Source organism: Lipotes vexillifer, unplaced genomic scaffold (assembly GCF_000442215.2).
Source record: "Lipotes vexillifer unplaced genomic scaffold, Lipotes_vexillifer_v1.1 scaffold822, whole genome shotgun sequence".
Classification (NCBI taxonomy): domain Eukaryota; kingdom Metazoa; phylum Chordata; class Mammalia; order Artiodactyla; family Lipotidae; genus Lipotes; species Lipotes vexillifer.
Window position 1 is genome coordinate 3,452,092 of NW_006770496.1, and position 23,973 is coordinate 3,476,064.

Here is a 23,973-nt window from a genome sequence, read left to right on the forward strand (position 1 = left end):
AGTTTTCCACTCTTCCTTCAAATGGAACTTTCCGTCTACCTAAAGTCCATAGCCCAGAATAAGCAGAAGCCCGGGGCAACAGGATGGCTCGGACATAAGGACGGGGTGGGCTGAGCTGTGGGTGAGGAACAGGGAGCCAAGGGGATCCAGAGGCAAGTCGGAGATCAAAAGCCAAGAGACTTCAGCGCAAAAGGTCTGGGCAGAGTCCTGGTAAGAATGCACACGTCTAAGACTGGGATGAGAAGTGCTTCTCCTGTTTGGAGAAGATGGTAAGAAGAGCCTGAAGAAACCCCTTGTGATGGTAAAATTGTATGTGTCAACCTGGCCAGGCTAGAGGACCCAGCTGTTTGGTCAAACCCTAGTGTAAGGTGGTTGTTGTGAAGGTATTTTATAGATGTGATCAACATCTACAATCACTCGACTTTAAATAAAGGCAGATTGCCCTCCCTAATATGGGTGGACTTCAACCAATGAGTTGAAAGCCTTGAGAGCAAAAGCCAAGCTTTCTCAGAGAAGAGGGAATGCTTCCTCAAGAATTCCTTGTGGGACATAGAAACCAAGCCTAAGTTTCCAGCCTGCTATATCCTTTAAGGATTTCAGACTTGCCAGTCTGAAACACTGCAAATCAAATTATCCCGGTTAGATGTATCAGTGAATTGGAGGTCAAGCCTCTGGAGGGCTGGAGCAGTCAGTGCTAGCTCAGCTGAGCCTTTTCTTAGGAGGTTGCAGTAACTGTGCTTTGGGCTGGGCGTCCCAGGGTGCTCTGTGAACAGGTCAGGCTCTGTTCTTCTTGGGATTAGATGATGTGTATGGAGCAGGTTGAACAAATCCTGTGAAATCAGGTCCACTCCTTCTGCTTTGGAGTTTTCTATTGAAAGACAATCTCAACCTTAAGTCACTGGCTCCAGGAAATTTCCAGATGAGAGAAGTTCCCTACTGTTGCTCTCTGAGAGCCATGTTTATTTATTTGTTAATTCATTCAGTATCAGTGAATTGTCTCTAGTATAAAGTGTTGGCACTACAAAGGAGACTAAAACATGTAGATTGAATAAATTATAGCCAGCCAAAATTAAATCCTGTTTCATCAAGTTGTACAAAGGTCATTAAGTGTGAAAACAATTACATAGTTGTAGGATCATTTATTCATAGTATACTTAAACCCATGCTTGCACATACACCTAAACACACACGCATCCCAGGGTAATACAAGGATTTGGAGAATTATGACAATAGGAATTGGGGAAACAAGTTTAGAGGCATTTGAGCATCACAGTCAAGTGAGCCATTTAGTAGAAAAGTGAGTAGGCATTCAAACCAGCCTGATTTGGAATCAGATTCTTTACTACTTGCTAGATGTGTGACACATCAGTAAATGATAACCTCTCTGAGCCTGTTTTCTCATTTATAAAATGAAGATAAAAATAAAATCTGTCTCAGGATACTTGTGATGGATAGATATGATGACAAAAATGGAGATTTCTAGCTCAGTGACTGATGCATAGTACACACAAAATAAAAATTGGTTTATCTCCTTTCTTAGTTTCATGGACTACATTTAGGTTTGAGCAGTGATTTATAAATAACTCACTACTTTTTAAGAATGATGCTTGAATTTACCCTCTTTGTCCTATTTTCAGTTCCAGTCTGCTGAAATTTCACTTGAGGCTAACAGGCTTTCCACCTGCACCTCTTCCCCACAGGTACGGATGGTATACCAACACCATTCTCAGAACCAGTATTTAAGAATATAGTTGGGGATTAAATGCCCCCTAGTGGTCATGTGAGGCAAAAATTCAAGCCAGATGCTCAATAGTGAGTAGAGGGAATAGGTGAAATTTGGAATTTTTCAGTGACTAGAGGCTGTTTTAAGCTCAGTTAAATGGTTGTGGGATTATGACTAATTGGTTTTTAACCTCAAGTTACTGAGGTCACGCAGTGACCCCAGCTTCCTGCAGATCAGAAAATTACAAGCTTGGTCTGAGAGGGATGAATTGCAGTGTTCTCTTGACGATGCTGATGCTGCTATGGGGCTGATACCTGGGATTTGACTCCATGGGATATGCTTCCAGAGCCAAAAAGATTTCCATGAGGCCAGGCATTAAGTCTGAGTCACCATTTTGGACTGGTATTTTATCTTCCCCATAGAAAGTGATTAATAAATATCTGATGGATGAATATATGGTTGATGACAAGGACAAGGGTACTTATAAGTATCATAAGAGGTTACTTGAAATGAAAATTATCTCAGGAAATACAGGACATTTAGCTGTATGACTTATTGAAACTAGATATGTCAGATTTGTCTGGAGAGGAAGACATTATTTATTCAAATCCGAGGAATAATAATCCTCTTTTCCTTTGCAGTCCTGGAAACTGAAAACAAACAAAACCAAACAAAGACAAACAAAAAAACTCTCAGGTATCTTTAACAATCACAGAGTGAATAGGAACTAACATTATTTGAGCGAGTCACTTTTTAATCTAGCACCTGACTGACTTAGTTTGTAATGTATAATAGGTACTCAGTAAATAGGTACTCATTGGTCAGGCTACCAATCGTCACAGCCTGACTGATGAGATGACACTGTCCTCGATCTTATAGGTAAGGAAGTAGGGCTCAGAGAAGTTGCTGTCTAGGATACCTGACTTATAAGCGATACAGATGGAGTTTGAACATGGCTTTGCTTGACTGAAAGTCCATGCCCTGCTTACTGTAGTGGCTTTCTGCTCGAATATTAGGTCAGAGACAGTGAAGCTGCCTCATTCCTTTTCAATTTACAAGTGGGAAACAGATCTTCATTTTCCTTCTGACCCAAACTTGTCTGAAGCTGGGTTTCTGGAGCTGAGTCAGTTTCATGACTGTCTTCCCCAGGACTGAGAGTAAGGTCAATGCTCAGTATGTGTTTGGATGGATGGACTCTGGAGTAATGTGTGGCTTCCACACAGCAGAAGTCGTAAATATCACACAAGATGCAGCTGCATCGTCTGCCCCAGGGATCACAGGGCTTTCTCTACCCTTTACATTTTCATGTTTCATTTTATGGTTCCTGTTATTTCTGTGATGTTGAAGATGAATATCTCAAACACAGGAAGGAGAGAATACATCATACTTCCCAAGAGAGGAAATGAAGTCTCAGAAGGTTATGATTCAGCCTCAGTTCTCAGCCAGCAGTCCAAGAAGCTCTGCTGTCCTGTCACTGAGACCAGTGTACCACCTATCATTTACAGCATCAGGCTCTGAGGTCTGCTCCAAGCCTCAGTAATTGGCTTAGGTGGGTTGGAAATATCAAAAGCAGAGCTCTGAAAGCATCTAATTCCATTGAGGCTGAATCACTATGTAACACAGGGAGCACACAATCTGAAGTGAGATAGGCAGGAGCAGACTGCAAAGCTTTGGATTCCCAAAGCTGCCTCATTAGACTCGGGGAATGAGATGCATTGAGGATCTGTAGACCCTTGGGCAGTGACCATTTCTGAACCATTGGAAACCTGTCATTCAGGAGTTTGTCCCAATTTTTCCCTGTGTCTCGCGCTACCTGCTGCTTCAGAAGCATTGCCAGGTGGTCAGCAATCACTAAGGAGGTCAAGCGGGAGGCACGGGGGTAGGACCAGGCTTGCTCATGGGAGCCTCTGCCTCGGCTACTTCCCCACGACCCCCTCCTCCTGCCGATGCCCCTTTGGAAAATCTGCATTTTCACCACCTCCCAGTAACCCAGCTTGGAGACATCCTTGCAAATACCATGGAATTATTGTCATCACAACCACCTATCTGCACTCACATTTTCTAGCTGTTTTACCTGGACCTCTGGGAATTCCGTCTTGGATTACTTCCAGGATAGCCTTCATTGCTAATACTCAATTATGAAAAAATATATAACGAGACTTTTTAATTAGTTACTTAAATTAATTTAAGTAATTAGTTTATTATTTATAAATAAACTATATATTTATAGTTTATTATTTAATTAGTTTAATTAAATTACCAAAAAATTAGAGAATTACATAAAGCTACATGTAAGTGTGGATGTTAATTCCAGTCTTATATTTTTGTAAGGCTGTTAATATTTTAACAGGGGTCTTGAACAGAAATGTAGGTTGCACCCTCTGACTAGGGGCTGGTAGGACCAGCTGGCAGGAGAAGAGAGAACATGAATGGAATGGGAGGTGTTGTCGCAGCCTGGGTCTGTTGAGGTGAACGGCAGGGCTGTGGACCAAGATGGTCCCAAATATCAGTAGTTGGGCACTAAGTGTCATCCTGTGATCTCTCATGTAGTGTACCAGAGGGGGAAGGCGTTTACCCTGAGGGGAGAGCCTTGGCATATACCTATACGATGGTGTAGAAATGATACTCAGGCCCCAAGTAGGAAGCTGTCCTTGAAGTCATGTTGCTGTGACAATGATTATACTGGTTTACAGTCTGTATAATCAAGCTCGACAAACATTTATTGAGAATCTAGCAGCAAAGTTCGACATACGTCGGGAACTTTACCGTAGTTCCACAGAAGTTCCATAGTACCATAGAAGGAAGGCTAGGACAGGGAGCTTCTAGTCTGGTGGTAGAGGCATATATGTAAACAAAAATTTTCAGTGTGAACTACTGTAATGGAGATGCTGTAGGATCCCCGATAAGGGACATGTAGTAGAACTTGAGGAGGGACTGGTCGTGGTTGGTCAAAAGGTATATCCTGGAGAAATTAATATGTGAGTTGAGTCTGAGAAATGAGTAGAAGTGGCCAAACAAACAAGTAGGTTGCTTGGCAAGAGTATGCATGAAGGCAGACTGAAAACTTTCAGGTTAGTGATGACAGACAGGGACCATCCATAAACGTTAAGTGTGGTCACAGATCAGAGAAAGGCTTATAATGAGAAACTGGACTTGTGTCCTAAAAACTATTTCAAAAGTGGAGAAAGGTCCACACTGAGTCTTTGTCCTTAGTTAAAAGAACTTGCTACCAAGAGAAAAGATTCCTCCCCGTCTGGAGTCTTCCCCAATTTTCTTCATTGCATGTACTACCTTTGCCCTACTTCTCAACACCATCATCATAGGTGACAGAATACAACTTTAGCTCCCTCAAACTGGGGCTGAACAAGAAAGCAATTCACTGTCTAACATTTATTTCTTAGTTTAGCCTCCAGGACATATTGAATAACTGTGTTATTCAATACAGCTCTTTCTACTCTGACCAGAAAGGGTTAGTTACTAGTCTGGAGTATTTGATCATTACTGCCATGGGTCATATTTTGAGTTTAATTAGCAGTGTTAACTTCCCACTGCCTAATTGTTCTCATTCATATCAGGCTTTGGTGCAAATCAGGGACTGCCTTTGCATAACAGGCTGATTCAGCTTTCTGGTTACTAGTGAATCCTTGAATTTCACCGGAAACAGAAATGCACGTGTCCCACATTCATTTTAATGTGAGTCCCTTCTTGTGATTCGTTCTTAAATCACAAAACGACCTCCAGATTAATCACAAATAGGGTACACTGGAAGCTTTGAGGCAATTAAATTCTGGGATTCCATCTGAATTCCCATAGTATATCAGACCACGGATGCTAGAAATCATCTTAAAACCCACTGGGCTCCAGTCTAGGTAGAAATTAATATTGTTGAACAAATAAATGAAGTGTCTGCTGTGTACCAAGAACTGAGATTAACATTTAAATTGCTATTTGAACCCTAGATCCTTGAAACATAGAACACTAACATTTGGATAAATTAGGTCCAAATCTCTACAATGTAGTAGAAACCAAAGTAATTCTATGTAATAAAAATACCAAGAAACTATTCCTCCTCATGAGCCACATAATTAAAAAAATAACACTGTGGGAATTTGTTTTCTGTTTTGGAGGTGCTACTAAACAGGGAAAGTGTCCAAGGAAACTTCCCCCTGAGGGCTTATCTCAGCTCAGACCATGATACAATCAATCTGTCATTTCCAGTCCTTCTAGGAGGCTCAAAATCAGGTAGCTAGGAGAAATCTGGGGGAGCGAGCAAATGGAAGGACACAAGCAGATGTGAGGCCAGGGCATGGAGCTGAACATCCTGGTAGATGAGAACAGGTGGGGGAAAGGGCTCTGTATGATTCCAGGGAGATGGTTCTAGTCCTATATTGCTACTCTCGGCAGCTTCATTTTCTGTGCATCTAAATTGGGTGGCTGGTCAACACAGTTTAAAAGGCTAATGAGTTAGTGAACATCCAATGACCGCTGGTCATCTGCCTTGATTTCCACTGTCCTCCCATTCTCTTGCCTGCATTTCTAGTCCCCTACATGCTATCTGATCCCCTACATGCAAGCCTCCCCAGCCCAGGGTTGAACACTAATCCTTCCACCTCTCATTAGTCACTTCATAGGCTCCCTGGGAGCCTATCCAAAGTTGACACATGCAGGCACCTGCCTGACTCCAAGCATCACTCCCACTCCACCCGAGCCTCTTGGATTTCGATGGAGTTGGCCACATCACCTCGGGCCTATGCTTAGGAGCCCTGGGCCAGTTGATTCTCTAAGCCTGATGCCTGCCTCTGTCTAATCCACCTACCTACTATTCTCAACTTAACATGGAAGCCCAAGTGCACTTTTTGGTTCAGCCCATCCCAATGATAATAGAAAAATGACACAATTGGAAAACAGAGATTTAAAGGAATAGATAATTCACAGGTTGCATGCTTAATCCAAAAATCACTATTAAGATACTAATTGGGGGTCAGAGTGGGGAAAAAATTCTAAGAGGAGCAATATGAGAGAGGAGAGAAAGAAATGAATTAGGAGAATCACTGCATTCATCACTAAATTCCTGAATTCTGCTTTGGCTCTGAAAGTGTGTAAACTTCATTATTTAAAGACTGCATCCCTCTCGCACCCACACAGTTCATTACTAGGGAGACGCTGGCAGGTCTTCAGACCCTTCGATGTGTGATTCTTGGGGGCCAAGTGCATTATCTGGAACCTCCTCTTCTTCCATTTGGCCTGCTTTACTATCACAAAGGTGTCTGCTTTCAGATGCCTCTTAGAGCCTCCCTTGTGATTTGTCTGCAGAGGTGATAGATCCTTTCATTTGCTCTCATGGAACTGCAACTTGCAAAATATTTTTGAGACATTACATAGTGTATTTTACATGATTATTTTGTTGATTCTGATAATAAAAGTAATAGGTGCTCACTGTCAAAAATTTAGTAAAATATTTTAAAAGTGCAAGGACAAAACCCCATCTGCCAGAGAGAATTTCTCACTTTCCCATTTTTGGTATATTCCTTTTTATATTTTCTGGCTACATATCTGTATATCTGGATATGAATAGGTATTTATATATTTGTAAAACTTGGGATATATTATATATGCAGTTTATTGTGCTTTTAAAAAAGTTTAACATTGAATAAGGAACAATGATTATTATAGGTGCATAATATTTCTTAGTATTCCATCCTGTGGCTGTGTCACAATTTCACTTTTCTACTGTCAGATATGTACTCAATGAAATAATCTAACACAAATGACTATGTCTAAAGTTTCCTTGAATATTTCTTTACTATTTTTAAGGTTAAATCCTGCAAGTAGACCTACTAAGTCCAAGTGTAAATGTACTGTTTATGCTTGCTGTATATTACCAAATTGCTCTCTAGAAAATTGGATTAGTTGTCCCGATTTACTTTCCCACCAACAGTCTACAAGACTGTCACATGCTTTTGTAACATTTGTCTTTAATCCTTGCTAATTTGATATGTCTTATATTATGCTTCATGGTTAAGTTTGAATTGTTCAGACCACTAGCAAATAACATTTTTTTACACATTAAGTCGGCATTTAAACTAAAATTCTTTTTATTTCCTTTGCCTGTTTTTTCTGTTAGAAATATCTTTTTTCTTCTAAGAGCTTTTATATATTAAGGACTTTAGTCATGTTATATTTGTAGCACAACTATTTCATATTATAATATGTAATATTATATTTATGTACATATAAATATTATATATTTATTTTTATTGAAAATACTTTTCTTAGTCTTTTTGTTTCCCCTTACATTTTTATTGTTAGACTTAGAAAGTTCTTGCTCATCCCAAAATTACTCTGCTAATTATGCTTTTTGCTGTCTATTTTGTAAAAACTTAGTTACGAAATCCAACAGAAATTGATCTTACAACTTTACATGAGGTAAGAATCATCACTCATCCACTCACTACTCTTATTGCCAAAACATTCATTTCTTCTTACTAATTTTTGTAGTGTCTTTGTAGTAGTAAGTTCATATATGTACTAGGATTTTATTTTCAGGGCAAACTATTTGTTATTATTAATCTGTCAATTACTGTGCTAATTCTAAAATGTTTTGCTTAATGCAGGTTTGTATTTATTAATAACTGATAGAGAAAAATCCCTCTTCCTCATTAGCATTTGTATTCAAATCTCTTAGCTTTTCTTACCTTTTTTAAAAGAGCTTTTAAGTTATTTTGTCAAATTAAAACAGTCACATTGAAGATTTGATTAAATTTTTTAACATTATTAAGAAATTTGCAGAGAACTGACATCTTCACAAAATTTAGTCTTCCTATCCTGAAGCACCACATACCTTTTCATTTATTCAAATATTCTATATACTTCAGTAATGCTTAGCATTGAGTTATTGCTATCTTAAATTTGACTAGTGCTTTCTAGTTTATAAAGTACCCTCTTATTTTCATGATCCTCTCAACAAGCCAACCAGGAGTTCTGACTTTTTTCTAGAGACTGTGGTTCTTGTCCTGACTACCATTTAATCGCTGTGTGACCTTGGTAAGATCACTTTACCTCTCTGGGCCTCTCAACATGATGTTGCAGAGCCTTTTCTGAGGTATGTTCCAGGGGACACTGTCTTCATGGTGTGTATAATTAGAGGTAACACTGTAATGTTATGTGGTCAAATAAATTTAGGAAATTTAGGTTAAGCAGAATTAAACAGGTTTCTTTACTGTAAGGCTTCTCAGAAACTTAAATAGGCTAATACATCTTCTACGTATATGATGATACATAATATGTGTTATTTCCCAAACTTTTTTGTCTATAGTCCCTTATTACCTGCTTAGCAGCTCACATAATTAGGCTTCTGTGGAGCATCCTTTGAAGAATTCGGATATGGTAGAAAATGCACGTGCTTGGGAACCATATCTGGGTTCAAAGTTTTGGACTATGAACTATTGTGTGGACTTATCTTCTCTGAGCCTCATTTTTCTTCCCTGTAAATCGAGGATAATAAAGCCTAGCTCAGAGTTTTAGTAGTTGCAGACTGTTCTGATCACTGTAGGGGAGCAAAATTTACCACCCCCAAATATATCTCTTTGGCATGAGGATTAATGCAGGTTGATTATTTTTAAGAAACAGAGGATGGGGGGGGGGCGGAGTCAAGATGGCCGTGCGGGAAGATGCAGAGTTCATGTCTCCCCACAACTAGGGCACCTGCTGGATGCAGGTGGGGGACCCCGATGCCCAAGGAGATGGGAAGAACCCCCAAGTGAACTGGTAGGATGTGGGGGGACTGAGGGGGGAGAAGAAGTGGAGGCCGGACAGGACTGGCTTCCCTGAGGCATGGCTGAGAGGGGGGAGGGGTTCCCATGCTTGGAAGGACCCTCGGGGGCTTGGATCAGCAGGGAGGGGGCCTGGCGTTTCCCCTGCCCAATTGGCCGGGGAAGTCTGCCTGGCTCTTGGCCAAGTCCTACGCTGTCAGAGGTCCCCTCTGGGCGGGGTTAGTCCTGGCGGGTGTAGGAGGGAGGCCGGGAGAGAACAGGAGAGGCAGGTAGGAGGGGCCCTCCAGGACCAGAGGAGTGGAAAAGGCCAGAGGGGTTTGCCCCACCCACTTGAGCCCAGAAAGCCTGCTGGGCTCCCAGGTGGGGTCCCCCACACTCTGAGACCAGAGGCAGGAGGCATGCCAGCGCCCCTTCTGTTCTGTTGAGCCTAACACCCCACCCCCACCCCCCAGCCTTTCCCATCCCTGTGGGTCCTAAACATAGGCCCCGCACACCGCCCAAGCCTCACCCCTGCTTAGGCCCTGGCCTCCACAGCCAAGGCTTTTTCCACCTTTTTTTTTCCTCCTCCTGTTTTTTACTATTGTGGTTCTGTTTCACCTTCTGGTTGTTGTTTCATCTATATTTTTATTTTTATATTTTTTCTAACATAGCTGTTAATTTCCTAGCCTAAGTTTAGTTTTTACTTTGTTATTGTTCTCCTTTTTTTTTTTTGCCATCCCGTGCTGCTTGCGGGATCTTGGTTCACGAGCTGGGGGTCAGGCCGAAGTTCCTGTGGTGGGAGCTCCGAGTCTGAAACACTTGACTAACAGAGAAACTCAGACCCCAGGGAATATTCATCGGAGTGAGGTCTACCGGAGGTCCTCATCTCAGCACCAAGACCCAGTTCTACCCAACAGCCTACAAACTCCAGTGTTGGAAGCCTCAGGCCAAACAACCAGTAATACAGGAACACAGTCCCACTCATAAAAAAAAAAAAAACAATGAGATGGCAAAAAATATTTCACAGATGAAGGAGCAAGGTAAAAACCTACAAGACCAAATAAATGAAGAGGAAATGGGCAATCTACCTGAAAAAGAATTCAGAGTAATGACAGTAAAGATGTTCCAGAATCTCGAAAATAGAATGGAGGCACAGATTGAGAAAATACAAGAAATGTTTAACAAAGATCTAGAAGAAGTAAAGAACAAACAGATGAACAACACAATAACTGAAATGAAAAATACACTAGAAGGAATCAATAACAGAATAACTGAGGCAGAAGAACGAATAAGTGAGCTGGAAGACAAAATGGTGGAAATAACTGCCAAGGAGTAGAATAAAGAAAAAAGAATGAAAAGAATTGAAGACAATCTCAGAGACCTCTGGGACAACACTAAATGCACCAACATTCAAATTATAGGAGTCCCAGAAGAAGAAGAGAAAAAGAAAGGGTCTGAGAAAATATTTGAAGAGATTATAGTGGAAACCTTCCCTAACATGGGAAAGGAAACAGTCACCCAAGTCCAGGAAGCACAGAGAGTCCCATACAGGATAAACCCTAGGAGAAACACACCAAGACACATATTAATCAAACTAACAAAAATTACATTCAAAGAACAAATATTAAAAGCAGCAAGGGAAAAACAAAAAATAACATACAAAGGAATCCCCGTAAGCTCATCAGCTGATTTTTGAGCAGAAGCTCTGCAGGCCAGAAGGGAGTGGCAGGATATATTTAAAGTGATGAAAGAGAAAAACCTACAACTAACATTACCCAGCAAGGATCTCATTCAGATTTGATCGAGAAATCAAAAGCTTTTCAGACAAGCAAAAGCTAAGAGAATTCAGCACCACCAAACCAGCTTTACAACAAATGCTAAAGAAAGTTCTCTAGATGGGAAACACAAGAGAAGAAAAAGACCCACAAAAAAAAAAAAAAACCAAAATTAAGAAAATGGTAATAGGAACATATATATCAATAATAACCTTGAATGTAAATGGATTAAATGCCCCAAACCAAAAGACACAGACTGGCTGAATGGATACAGAAACAAGACCCATATATATGCTGTCTATAAGAGACCCACTTCAGACCTAGGGACACATACAGACTGAAAGTGAAGGGATGGAAAAAAGATATACCATGCAAATGGAAATCAAAAGAAATCTGGGGTAGCAATACTCATATCAGATAAAATAGACTTTAAAATAAAGACTGTTACAAGAGATAAGGAAGGAGACTACATAATGATCAAGGGATCAATCCAAGAAAAAGATATAACAATTATAAATGTTTATGCACCCAACATAGGAGCATCTCAATACATAAGGAAAATGCTAACAACCATGAAAGGGGAAATAGACAGTAACACAATAATAGTAGGGGACATTAACACCCCACTTACACCAATGGACAAATCATCAAAACAGAAAATAAATAAGGAAACACAAGCTTTAAATGACACAATAGACCAGATAGACTTAATTGTAATTTATAGAACATTCCACCTGAAAGTGGCAGAATACACTTTCTTCTCAAATGCACACAGAATTCTCCAGGATAGATCACATCTTGGGTCACAAATCAAGTCTTGGAAAATTTAAGAAAATTGAAATCGTATCAAGCATCTTTTCTGATCACAACGCTATGAGACTGGAAATCAATTACAGGGAAAAACACTGTAAAAACCACAAATACATAGAGGTTAAACAGCATGCTACTAAATAACCAAGAGATCACTGAAGAAGTCAGAGAAGAAATTTAAAAAATACATAAAAACAAATGACAATGAAAACACAAAGACTCAAAACCTATGGGATGCAGCAAAAGCAATTTTAAGAGGGAAGTTTATGGCAATTCAATCTCACCTCGAGAAATGAGAAAAATCTCAAACAATCTAACCCTACACCTAAAGCAACTAGTGAAAGAAGAAAAAGAAAACCCAAAGTCAGTAGAAGGAAAGAAATCATAAAGATCAGAGCAGAAATAAATGAAATAGAAATGAAGAAAACAATAACAAAGATCAATAAAACTAAAATCTTGTTCTTTGAGAAGATAAACAAAATTGATAAACCCTTAGCCAGACTCATCAATAAAAAAAGGGAGAGGACACAAATCAATAAAATTAGAAATGAAAAAGGAGAAGTAAAAACTGACACCACAGAAATACAAAAGATTATAAGAGACTACTACAAACAACTATATGCCAATAAAATGGATAACCACGAAGAAATGGACAAATTCTTGGAAAGGTACAATTTTCCAAGACTGAACCAGGAAGAATTAGAAAATATAAACAAACCTATCACAAGTAATGAAACTGAAACTGTAATTAAAAATCTTCTAAGGAAAGTCCAGACCAGATGGCTTCACAGGCGAATTCTATCAAACATTTAGAGAAGAGCTAACACAGATCCTTGTCAAACTCTTCCAAAAATTGCAGAGGGAGGAACACTCCCAAATTCATTCTACGAAGCCACCATCACCCTGATACCAAAACCAGAAAAAGATATCGCACAAAAAAAGAAAATTATAGACTAATATCACTGATGAACATAGATGCAAAAATCTTGAACAAAATACTAGCAAACAGAATCCAACAACATATTAAAAGGACCATACACCATGATCAAGTGGGATTTATCCCAGGGATGCAAGGATTCTTCAATATATGCAAATCAATCAATGTGATACACCATATTGACAAATTAAGGAATAAAAAACATACAATCATCTCAATAGATGCAGAAAAAGCTTTTGACAAAATTCAGCACCGATTTATGATCAAAACTCTCCAGAAAATGGACATAGAGGGAACCTACCTCAACATAATAAAGGCCATATATGACTACAATGAGGTATCAACTCACACTGGTCAGAATGGCCATTATCAAAAAATCTAGAAATAATAAATGCTGGAAAGGGTGTGGTGAAAAGCAAACCCTCCTGCACTGTTGGTGGGAATGTAAATTGGTACAGCCACTATGGAAAACAGTATGGAGGTTCCTTAAAAAACTACAAATAGAACTACTGTATGACCCAGCAATCCCACTACTGGGCATATACCCTGAGAAAACCATAATTCAAGAAGAGTCATGTACCACAATGTTCATTGCAGCTCTATTTACAATAGCCAGGACATGGAAGCAACCTAAGTGTCCATCATCGGATGAATGGATAAGGAAGATGTGGCACATATATACAATGGAATATTACTCAGCCATAAAAAATGAAATTGAGTTATTTATAGTGAGGTGGTAAGTCAGAAAGAGAAAACAAATACCATATGCTAACGCATATATATGGAATCTAAAAAAAAAAAAAAAAAAGTACTGATGAACCTATTGGCAGGGCAGGAATAAAGACGTAGACATAGAGAATGGACTTGAGGACACGGGACAGGAGGGGGAAGCTGGGGCGAAGTGAGGAACATCGACATATATACACCACGGAATGTAAAATAGTTAGCTAGTGGGAAACAGCAGCACAGCACAGGGAGATCAGCTTGGTGCTTTGCAATGACCTAGAGGGGTGGGCTAGGGAGGGTGGGAGGGAGGCTCAAGGGGGAGGGGATATGGGGATGTATGTATGCTGATTCACTTTGGTGTACAACAGAAACTAACACAGTATTGTGAAGCAATTTTACTCCAAGAAAGATCTAATAAAAACAAAAAAGAAAAGCAAAGATCAGGAGTCCTTCTTTTTACCTCCCCCATAGCTGCCTAGAGATCAGAGTTCACTCTGTTTCCCATTGTCTCTGAGTGGCCCAGCAAACCTTTATCTATCAGACATTTGTTTTCCATCTCCTTGTGAATTGCCTTCTCCCGCTTTGAGGTCCCAAACCACTACCCCCAACATTCTCTTTCATCTTTAGCTGAAGATGGTATTTAAGGTGAGAGTTTCGACCACTTTGGTGAGTTACTCAGTTTTCCTGGGTCTCTCCCACGGATACATGTTATTAAACTTTTGTTTTGATTTTCTACTGTTAATCTGTCTCACGTTAATCTAATTCTTAGAACAGCCAGAAGAACCCAGAATGGTAGAGGAAAATTTCTTCCTCTCCAAAGTCACCAATACTCCCTACCTTTCCCAGAGGGAGGATTGTATTTCTCTACTCCATTGACATCTGATCTGACCATGAACTTACTCCAGAGCAGAAGTGATATGTGCCTTTTCTGGGCAGAAGCTGCAAGAACCAGTGCAGGGTTCCCTATTCTTTCTGTCTCTCTGCCCATCTGTCTGTCTTCTGACTCTGGTATTATGCAAGCCTGTGCTGTGTTCAACAATAATCAGTATCGAGGGTGCAAAGAACAAAAGAACTTTATTTGGGGGTCTTAAGAATTGCAAGTTGGGAGACAGATTGGGGTAAAACCAAAAGAGTCTTCCAGGGAAGAGAAAGAGTTAGGGGCTTTTAAAGACAAAAAGCCACAAGGTTGTTAAAGTTGCCTAGCGACAATTGTGATTGACCCTGATGCAAGTCAGGAAATGTTTGCCCTTGAAGAATTACAAGTTGTTTTAGAATACGGATAGGGGTCTGATAAGCAGATTGGCTGTCATGAGTTATTTTAGGGTAAGGGTTTCATAAGTATCTTGAGCTTCTGGCAGATGTTCTGATGCCTTTGTTAGGATAATAAGTGGTCAAAAGGTCAGATCCCATCAAAGATGACACAGGCATAAGTCACACTTTCTCCATGGCCTCCTGGCTCCAGTTTAGAGAGCTCTCTTAGCAATACCTGCTCCATTTTGATTTTCCTTCCATGGCTGAGATGGAGCTTCCATCAGTCTGGGTCCCTAAGTGACTACAATAAGCAGAGGCCCCTTGCTAACCTGTAATAAACATGAGGCACAAATAGAAACTAAACATTATGGTTTTAACTCTCTGATAATACCTGGTTATTAGTTACCATAACATAACCTAGTTTAACCTGAGTTACTGAAAGAGTAAATAAGCTAATCAATGGAAAAGACTAAGTGCTTGGCAGAGTTAGCTTTCAATCAATTAGTTTAAGTTTTCTTTTGGGTTAATAGTTTCTTTATTCTTGACTACCTTTTGCATTTTTATCCCAACCTGGAAAAAAGGAAATTCTCAAAAGGGACTAAATACATTGGAAAGGTAATCAAATTTATTCTTAACCAAAACAAAAATCTTCTATTGGAATGGATTACTGTGTGTTGCCAAGGGCAATGGTCCACAATACTAGATGAAAGAAAGGAAACTTGTACTTGGGCGCTAACAATACTCCCTTTCATTTTTATTAAATTAGGAGTTGTGAATAATGGTTCTTGAGCAAACACTTGGGTTCAATACCTGTATGTGAATGGAGTTCTCAGTGCTGTGGGGAAATCGCTCGTCCAGTGCAGAGCCCGGAACCCTGCAGGCTAGGGTGAATCACAGCTCCAGCCCAGCAGAGGAGCAAGGCAAGGAGACTTCAAGAGCTGGAAGAAGAAGAAATAAGGGGTACCTTCTTCCCTGTTGCTGCTGCTTTTTCAAGGAACTCCAACAATCCTCTGGATCCCATACAACCTTCACTATCTCATGCGCAGGGAGCTCAGGAGAGTAGGGGTTTATTTACATGAAGCAAAGTTCTTTAAAAAATGCCTTGGAAGATTAAGAAGGCTGTGGGAGAGACACCTGAGGGAAGGAATTCGTTTACTCAGAATGGCTTTTATGCAAATACTTGGAATCAGTTTATTGAGGAAAAAAATTGGGGGATGACAGGAGGACTAGACAAAAGAAGGAGAAAAAGAATTTTTTTAAGCAGAACATGCAAGGTCCAAGCTGAACGCCCTGGTAAGAATGAAGGCAGGCAGAGGAGGCTGGGGAGGGAGAAATATGGTTTGTGAGAGGGTGGGAAATCTTAGTCTGGGTTCCTGTGAATCATGTCAAGGTTATGCTTGCTTCGTATTTCTCTCCAACCACCTACTTCTATCTGTAGGAGAACTATCAATGGAACTAAAAAGAGGAGGAATCTGGGGACGTTTCTGCTCTGTGTCCCTTTAAGAAAGGGTAATAGTCTGGATGGGTGGAGAGTGTGGGGAGATGAAGAGTCTGTGAGGCTGGTCTTTGAGGAGAAGGGCATTAGCCCACCCTCACCCCTAACCCCTTCTGGGTTGTGGGGACCCTCCCAAGAGATTAGTGAGTAGAACTTCTCCATGATCGTCCTCCTCCTCTCCCCACAAACTTCACCTTTCACATGAGATGTGGCTCCTTCCAGTCTTCACCATCCTGCAGGGACATCATTATTGTTTCGCTTCCACAGCTGAGCTGCCTGGGTCCTGAGAAACCGTGTGATGCGGTCAGGCTAGCACAATATAGGATTGGTTTAGGGTCCGCAGCCCATTTCTCACGCTTCGCTTGGTTGTTTTAAACTGTCAGAAAGGGTTGTGATTCCTTGTGCTTCAGGGAGGAGAATAAAAATCCTCTTGCTGAGCCATCATGAAAAAATGAGCCATTGTTTTGGGTAGTTTTTTGAACTAGTGGTGTTTTTGTTTGTTTGTTTGTTTTTTGTTTTTTTGCGGCACGCGGGCCTCTCACTGCTGTGGCCTCTCCCGTTGCCGAGCGCAGGCTCCGGACGCGCAGGCTCAGCGGCCACGGCTCACGGGCCCAGCCGCTCCGCGGCATGTGGGATCTTCCCGGACCGGGGCACGGACCCGCATCCCCTGCATCGGCAGGCGGACTCTCAACCACTGCGCCACCAGGGAAGCCCTGAACTAGTGTTTTTAAAAGTACTTTTAGTATTTTTTTTTCATAGCATTACCTAAGTGAATCACATGGTCATTATCTGAAATATGAAGAATAATTCTGAAAAATTTAGGGCTCTTTTCTTTGGGAAGGGGGAGAAACTTTCTCTTCCTTGGTTACTCGGAAACATACAATCCATTCTGAATCACTGTTTATAAAACTCTGTTCAATACCTTTGTAATCTAGAAAATAGCAGGATGAGAAACATGAGAAGAGCCAGGCCCTGCACCACCCAAAGGTAGAATATATGAAATGTCTATTTGACTCTCACTTTCAACGGCTTGGCTTCAGTACTCTAAACGTGTAGTTTTGCACTTGGTATTTGTATCACTTGGGAAAGTGTTCAGCTCAAAAGTAAAAGTAAGCCCACTTAACCATGGCTTAAACAAATAAAATTATTTTTTTCACATAATAAGAAATCTGAAGATAGGTAGCTGCTGTCCTAACTCAGTGAAATTGCCTTAGCTTTTCTTTTGTGTTTGCAAATGGCTGCTGCAGCTCCATGCATTGTATCTGAATTCAAGGGAGGAAGTAGAATTCCAGCCATGTCTTCCTCTTTTTATCTAAAAAAAAAAAAAGAGAGAGAGAGAGAGAGAGAAACCTTTATCAGAAATCTCACAGACTTCCAATTAGTTTCTCAAACTGTGCTACCTTTTACTACAAGGGAGTATTCAGCTGGGAAAGTGAGAAGGATGTTGAGATTATCTATGGGGTCAACCAAACAGCATTGCTATCTACAGGAGGCTATTCAGGACCTGTTCCTGAACACACTTTCCCCTTCTCCAGGCTCATGTAGTTCCTCCTTTCACCAATGCTGTTGATGTTTTCCAAAATTTGGTAGCATCATCAATATTCCTCACTAGTACTAAATATTATATAGTAAAGATTCATGCTAAATGACTAATGGTTGATGTCTACTTGTAAAGTAGAATAAAGAAGACCCTTGGAAAACATTCATGGAGCTATATCCTGAATTCTTTGTCAATATTTATGCTTAGCACAGTGCTAAGTCTATGATAGGGTTCATTGACTCTTCAAGACTCTCTGAGGGTCTTATCAAGGCTGGGCATGACTGGTGGCACTGGAGGCAAGTGATAAAACAAGATACAGCTCCTGTCCTCATGGAGCATAGTTTGTAGACACCGTGAGATAGATAACAAATGCATAGACATACAATGTCATTAAATCAAAGACTCCTGAGGAGGTGATGTTTAAGCAAAACCTATGTGAAGTGAGAACTTCATTATTCTGTCTATTTTGATCCATGCTTTGTGCTTTCCATCTTGAATTCCGTACTAATCTTCTAAATCTGTATCTTCTAATCTGTATTCTGTACTAATCTTCTAAATCTATATCCCATTTCAGGTCCTCTGGGGGTTTTAGCATTACCTCCACTATGCTGTCACTTGGGGGTTTATAACTTTTAAGTGAAACATGCTTTGAGGAAAGATACATTGCTATACAATAATTTTTATTAAGTGATACTTTATACAGAGGAAAATTCACCCTTTGAATGCTTAGTTTTGTGAATTTTGACAAACTTAACCATCATTGCAATCAAGATGTAGAATAGTTCGATAACCCAAAGACAGTCGCCTGTGCCCTTTTGTAGTCAACCTCTTCACAGCAACCACTGATTTGTTTTCTGTTCTTAGAGTTTTGTTTTCTCAGCAACATTATGTAAATGAAATCATTATAGCATTTTGAGTCTGGCTCCTTTCACTTAGCATAATGCATTTGAAATTCATCCACGTTGTTTTGTGTATCTGTAAGTTTATTCTTTTTATTGCCAAGTAATATTCCATTGTATAGATGTACTACAGTTTATCCATTCTCTAACTGCTGGACACTTGAGTTGTTTCCAGTTTCTGGCAATTTCAAATGAAGCCAATATAAGTATTGGCATACAAGCTTTTATGTAGATATAAGTTTTATTTTTCTTGGGCAAATACCCAGCAATAGGATTTTGGGGTTGTATAATAAATGTATGTTTAACTTCATAAGAAAATGGCAAAAAGTTTCCAAACTGTCTTTACCATTTTGCTTTGCCATCAGTAATGTATGATGGTTCTAGTTGCTTCACGACCTGGCCAATTCTTGATATCAGTATATTTTTATTTCAGCCATTCTAATAAGTGTGTGGTGGTATTTCATTGAGGTTTTATTTTGCATTTCACCAGTGATCAAGGATGTTAAGCATTTTTTCATGTGCTTAGTCACCATTTGGTGATATATCTGTTTGAAAGTTTCCTGTTGTTTTAAGTTGGGATTTTTGTTTCTTTGTACTGAGCTTTAAGAACTATTTATATCTTCTGGATAAAAATTATTTATTAGATTTGTGGTTTATAGATATTTCCTCCTAGTATGTGGTTAGCTTTTTTATTCTCTTAATAGCATCTTTTAAATTATAGAAGTTCTTAATTTTAACAAAGTCCAATTTAATAAATGTTTCCTTTATGGATTGTGCCATTAGTGTTGTATGTAAGAAATTTTTGCCTAATCCAAGGTCACGAAGTTTATCTCCTATATTGTCTTTTTATTTTATTTTAGGTTTGTTTTATTTTAGCGTTTACACTTAGGTATGTGATCCATTTGGGGTTAATTTTTATGGGGTGTAAGGTTTGGGCAGGGGTTCCCTTCTTACATATGGCTATCCATTTATTCCAGCAACAATTTTGCTTTTCTCCATTGAATTGCCTTTTTATTTTTGTCAAAAATTAAGTGACCGTATATGATTGAGTCTATTTCTGGACTCCCTATTTGTTCCATTTCTGGTTGTCTATCCTTTCCTCAATACCACACTGTAGCTTTATAGTAAGTCATAACAAGCTAGTGTGAGTTCCCCAACTTTATTCTTATTGAGAACTGTTGTGGCTGTTCAATTTCCTTTGTCTTTCCACATACATTTTAGAATCATCTTATCAATTTGAGCCCCCACGTCATCGTCCTTCCCTGTCTCTGCCAATCTTCTCTAATTCCCCAAACCTGCATATGATTGGACAGGAAGTCCCACGGCTTCCTCCTGTCCACTCTTAGGCAGTCCTTGTCTGAGCACTGACACCACTCATTGGGTCATTATAACTGACTCTCTTTCCTCTGTGTCCCCTCCCTACATCCGATCCAGCACTCTGCAGCCTGATTAATCTCTCTCAGTCACAGTTTTCACTGCTAACACTTTTGCTAATAAAACTTCAAAGATTTCTTCTTGCCTATAAGGAAAAAACTCCATATTGTTTAGTCTAATGGTCCACTTGGGTCTTTTTATCTCTCTCTTTTATCTAAATTCAAAGCTTCTGTTTACCTGTCTTCAATGAAGAGCGACTTGATTTCCTATGTAGAAATCCTCCTTTTTTTTAAAATTCCCACTTAATTTTTTTTTTTTTTACATCTTATTGGAGTATAATTGCTTTACAATGGTGTTAGTTTCTGCTTTATAACAAAGTGAATCAGCTATACATATACATATATCCCCGTGCCTCCTCCTTCTTGCGTCTCCCTCCCAGCCTCCATATCCCACCCTCTAGGTGGACACAAAGCACTGAGCTGATCTCCCTGTGCCATGCGGCTGCTTCCCACTAGCTATCTATTTTACATTTGGTAGTGTATATATGTCCATGCCACTCTCTCACTTTGTCCCAGCTTACCCTTCCCACTCCCTGTGTCCTCAAGTCCATTCTGTACATCTGCATCTTTATTCCTGTCCTGCCCCTAAGTTCTTCAAAACCATTCTTTTCTTTTCTTTTTTTTGGATTCCATATATATGTGTTAACATAAGGTATTTGTTTTTCTCTTTCTGACTTACTTCACTCTGTATGACAGACTTTAGGTCCATCCACCTCACTACAAATAACTCAACTTCGTTTCTTTTTATGGCTGAGTAATATTCCATTGTATATATGTGCCACATCTTCTTCGTTGATGGACACTTAGGTTGCTCCCATGTCCTGGCTATTGTAAATAGAGCTGCAATGAACATTGTGGTACATGACTCTTCTTGAATTATGGTTTTCTCAGGGTATATGCCCAGTAGTGGGATTGCTGGGTCGTATGGTAGTTCTACTTTTAGTTTTTTAAGGAGCCTCCATACTGCTCTCCATAGTGGCTGTATCAATTTACATTCCACCAACAGTGCAGGAGGGTTCCCTTTTCTCCACACCCTCTCCAGCACTTATTGTTTGTAGATTTTTTGATGATGGCCATTCTGACTGGTGTGAGGTGATACCTCATTGTAATTTTGATTTGCATTTCTCTAATGATTAATGTTGTTGAGCATTCTTTCATATGTTTGTTGGCAATCTGTATATCTTCTTTGGAGAAATGTCTATTTAGGTCTTTTGCCCATTTTTGGATTGGGTTGTTTGTTTTTTTGATATTGAGCTGCATGAGCTGCTTGTAAATTTTGGAGATTAATCCTATGTCAGTTGCTTCATTTGCAAATATTTTCTGCCATTCTGAGGGTTGTCCTTTCATCCTGTTTATGTTTTGCTTTGCTGTGCAAAAGCTTTTAAGTTTCATTAGGTCCCATTAGTTTATTTTTGTTTTTATTTCTACTTCTCTAGGAAGTGGGTCAAAAAGGATCTTGCTGTGATTTATGTCATAGAATGTTCTGCCTATATTTTCCTCTAAGAGTTTAATAGTGTCTGGCCTTACATTTAGGTTTTTAATCCATTTTGAGTTTACTTTTGTGTATGGTGTTAGGTAGTGTTCTAATTTCATTCTTTTACATGTAGCTGTCCAGTTTTCCCAGCACCACTTATTGAAGAGGCTGTCTTTTCTCCATTGTATATTCTTGCCTCCTTTATCAAAAATAAGGTGACCGGGCTTCCCTGGTGGCGCAGTGTTTGGGAGTCCGCCTGCCGATGCAGGGGACGCGGGTTCATGCCCTGGTCCGGGAGGATCCCACGTGCCGTGGAGCGGCTGGGCCCGTGAGCCGTGGCCGCTGGGCTTGCACGTCTGGAGCCTGTGCTCCGCAACGGGAGAGTCCACAACAGTGAGAGGCCGCGTATCGAAGAAAAAATAAAAATAAAAAAAATAAGGTGACCATATGTGTGTGGGTTTATCTCTGGGCTTTCTATCCTATTCCATTGATCTATATTTCTGTTTTCGTGCCAGTACCATACTGTCTTGATTACTGTAGCTTTGTAGTATAGTCTGAAGTCAAGGAGTCTGATTCCTCAAGCTCTGTTTTTCTTTCTCAAGATTGCTCTGGCTATTTGGGGTCTTTTGTGTTTCCATACAAATTATGAAATTTTTTGTTCTAGTTCTGTGGAAATCCTCCTTTTTAATTTGCGTATGCCTCGTTCTGTCACTTCCCCCTCACCCCTGTCTTTTCTCCCCTCATCTAAGTGACTGCATTCTCTTCCCTTGTAACATAATTATTGACTGTCTCTTTCCCCCATTACACAGAATTGTCTGAGAATGACATACCTGTTTTGTTCATCTTTGAAACCCCAGTGCCTAAAGTAATAGTCAAGCCCATCTGTGATTCTTAACTGGGTAAGGTAAAGGGGTACATGACATATGGGGAAGAAAAGAATACAGTTTAGAAGATTGTATTCTGCATGTTTATACTCTGACTTATTTTTAGATATGATATTTAATTTATTTTGAAATTTAAATTGAGAGAGAAATACTTATGTTTATCTATAGTTGTTAAGAATTTGAAAGGCTGAAATCACCTTAGTAATATTTGTTGAATGAAAGCATTAGTTTCCCAGCCCCTTAGGACAGTGATAAATCCTCTTTGGCTCCCTAGTCCCTAGTATAGGGTCCTACCCAGCGAAAGCGGTTGTAGTCTCACTGTTCACAGCAGAGATACATTTTCTGCTTGAAGTGTCTGGAGGCAGCAGACAGGAACGATGTGTGACTACCTGATTGAGATTCTAGTAGACAAGGCTGACACATTCACCCCACTGGAGCAGATCCTGTTGTCCACAGGTGGTGCCCTCTGCCTTCTGCACTTTGCAGAAGATCTCTGTGGCTGAGTTTCTATAATTAGGCATCAGAACACATAAGTGGAGAGCAGGGATGTGAATGTGAACACCCTTTTCCAAAACCTGCCCGATGTCTTAGGGCTCAGAAGTGGATGGCTTCCAGGTCTCAGATGTGGAACCAGAGCTGGTGGCAAGGGAAGGGGAACAGACAGATCTTGGATGTTGTTTGCTTCAGGTCTAATGACCTGTCTATGCATCCTCCCCACCAATAGGGCATGCTGTGATGTCAGGAATTCCCTAAAATCATGGTACTTTTAAGTTCAAACCCAGTGGCTTCTAGATTAAGGATTAAGACTCCATCCACTCTAATGTGTTCACACGAATTTACTGAGACCTTAGGAATAAACTTGTTATACAGATTGTTTCTTGATATTTCATTCAACAAAATATTTTTTGACCATTTGTCTACCATGTGTCAGGCACTACGCTAGGGGTAGTGGGATCTAGAGCTGCCTTAAAATGACTGACATCTTGTGTGTGTGTGTGTGTGTGTGTGTGTGTGTGTGTGTGTGTGTGTGTCTGTGTCTGTGTCTGTGTCTGTGTGTGTTGGTCTATGTTTATGTGCACATGTTATGTCTGTGTGTGTGTGTAGGCAGACATGCATGTCAAGAGATGAATCTTGTTGCACAGAGATTTGAAGTGCTTTGGAAGCATAAGAATAGTGATGATGCTGATCTACTAAACAATCTGAATTCTTCACAGATGAGGGGGCAATTGAACTTAGATGTGATATCAGAAGAAAGAGCTATGAGAAAGGCATTCC

At 40.0% G+C, this 23,973-nt stretch overlaps 1 protein-coding gene across 1 annotated transcript in view; it reads right to left on the reverse strand.

Moving 5' to 3' along the window:
• NPSR1 (neuropeptide S receptor 1) overlaps positions 1-23,973 on the reverse strand; it is a 148,223-nt gene that overhangs the window by 110,961 nt on the left and 13,289 nt on the right.